Genomic DNA, 2,500 nt, shown 5'->3' on the forward strand with positions numbered 1-2,500 from the left:
GTGTTGGTTTGATTTTTATGATCCTCCTAGAAGGACATTATGGGGTTTAACCCCATTTTTTATGTTTGAGGGATCAGATTGCCATCCTGTAAACAGGATAACAATTTTATATCCCATTTTTACTCTTTATTGATCCCTTAGAATATGTCCAAAAGTTGTCAAAAATGAAAAAGGCGACTAAATTGAGGGGCTTAAAATGCCCGTGGATCAAGTTACACAAGGCTAAAAATGTGATGAGATACTGAGGGAGAACACTGTGAAATGTATAACCCCTGTTACGATGGCCTTTGAACCCACTGTGTTAACTGAGGGGGCTAAAAACCACCAACCACCGATCCGGTGGTCTCCAACTTTTTCATATCTCTTGATAGAACATTTATACTTAAGAGACTTAAAACTCATATATGCGTTTTTTTGAGACCATCCATGACTTCCTGTGATAACTGGAATTTGGTTTAAAACAGAAAGTAAACTTTTAAAAGGCTGTATCTCTGGGGAAGAAAAACAAAAAGCTGTTGGGGCCAAAGTGTTGAGGCCAAAATCATGGTTTGAGAGATTGTGTAGGAGTATGTTTCAGACCATTTGGAGTTGAGTGGTACCCACTTTGTATGACATAAAAAAAAATCGCCCTTAGGGTTTAACTTAACCAAAAAGTGTAGGCCTCAACAGCTTTTTTGTTTTTTGTTTTTCCCAGAGATACAGCCTTTTTACAGTTTTTCTCGATTGTTAACACACAATTTCTGGTACTTGACACACAATTCCTGTAATATGTAACTCATGCACCAACCTCCTGAACCAATTCTGCTTAACTATAGGCACAATTTCTGCTTTACACTCAAATTGCAGTTCTATAACACACTTTTTTCACAGCACTACACACAATTCTCTGCATTTGACACAATTTTCATGAATAAAATATCTTGTTTTCACAAGGAACACACTGCCATTCAAATTCTAAAGCTAACTGCCCTACCATGCACACTGACTCATCAGATGGGCAAACTCCTGTCACACAGTCTTACAATTAGCAATCAGAGCTTTAGTATTACAGTAGTAGTACAGGCAGAGGCAGAGCCAGAGGAGTGAGAGTAAGAGGAGGAGGACGGGGAGGCCAAGGACCGTAATCTCTGATGAGATCCGAGCCACTAGAACATTGCAGTGCTGCGTATCAATACAGTACAGTACCGGACAGTACAATACAGCTCAATGAGCACAGTAGTACAGTATTGCCTGTGGGCTGTTCTGTAAAAATAAAGTATATTTCAAGTATTTGGGGAAAGTAATCCTACTTTGAATTCCTACACAGTTTACAGTATTTTACTATTTGTTTGGCAGCCGAAAGATTACCAGCACAAGGGCTTCTGTCTCCTGAACAGGAAACTGAAATCATGAGCATTGTCTTACAAAAAACGGCATAACATTACGGCAAATACAAAGAAAAATAATAGAAAACAATGAGATATTTCAAAATATTGATAGGGTAAGCATATCAACTTACTGTATCAGCTTATCTACTGCTTGTAGTACTGTTTGTAGTGTAACACTGAACAAAAAAAGGCCCAAGTCATTATGATGAATGGAGAAGAAGTGTTTTCAATTCATCGTAGTGTTTTACACTGAGCACATCAGTGTTCAACTGGTCCTTACAAATGTCTTGATATATGATGGTTTGTGTGTGTCTCTTGAGAACAAAAGAGCATTTTGAGGAGAAATTACATTGTTTTGAAGGTAAAGTGTCATTTTGCAGGAGAATTGTGGAGTTTTGCCCATTGTGTGTGTTGTTTTGGATTTGTGTGTAGAGTTCTGAGAATATGAGGCATGTTTTCAGAAAATGTGTGTTAACAATCGAGAAAAACTGTAAAGTGTACTTCCTGTTTTAAACCAACTTCCGGTTATCACAGGAAGTCATGGATGGTCTCAAAAAGCCGCTTTGAAGAGATGAACAACATGTATGAGTTTCAAGTCTCAAATTTTCTATCAAGAGATATGAAAAAGTTGGAGACCACCGGATCGGTGGTTGGTGGTTTTTAGCCCCCTCAGTTAACACAGTGGGTTCAAAGGCCATCGTAACAGGGGTTATACATTTCACAGTGTTCTCCCTCAGTATCTCATCTGTCTTAGATTACATTTTTAGCCTTGTGTAACTTGATCCACTTGGCCATTTTAAGCCCCTCAATTTAGTCGCCTTTTTCATTTTTGACAACTTTTGGACATATTTTAAGGGATCAATAAAGAGTAAAAATGGGATATAAAATTGTTATCCTGTTTACAGGATGGCAATCTGATCCCTCAAACATAAAAAATGGGGTTAAACACCATAATGTCCTTCTAGGAGGATCATAAAAATCAAACCAACACCTCCTTTAGCCAAGACAATTGTTCATTTTCTCTAACTTCAGACATGTACTGAGGGGATATTAAAATGGACAGGTCGGATCTACCACATTCACATGGTCTACAAAGTGGCATACTATTGCAGGAAAAAAGAAATGTTGGATTT

General features: G+C 37.9%; 1 protein-coding gene across 1 annotated transcript in view; it reads left to right on the forward strand.

Annotated features, from left to right (window-relative positions):
* ankfn1 (ankyrin repeat and fibronectin type III domain containing 1) overlaps positions 1–2,500 on the forward strand; it is a 117,892-nt gene that overhangs the window by 112,232 nt on the left and 3,160 nt on the right. The window lies entirely within an intron of this gene.

This window comes from Sardina pilchardus, chromosome 3 (genome assembly GCF_963854185.1).
Source record: "Sardina pilchardus chromosome 3, fSarPil1.1, whole genome shotgun sequence".
NCBI lineage: Eukaryota > Metazoa > Chordata > Actinopteri > Clupeiformes > Clupeidae > Sardina > Sardina pilchardus.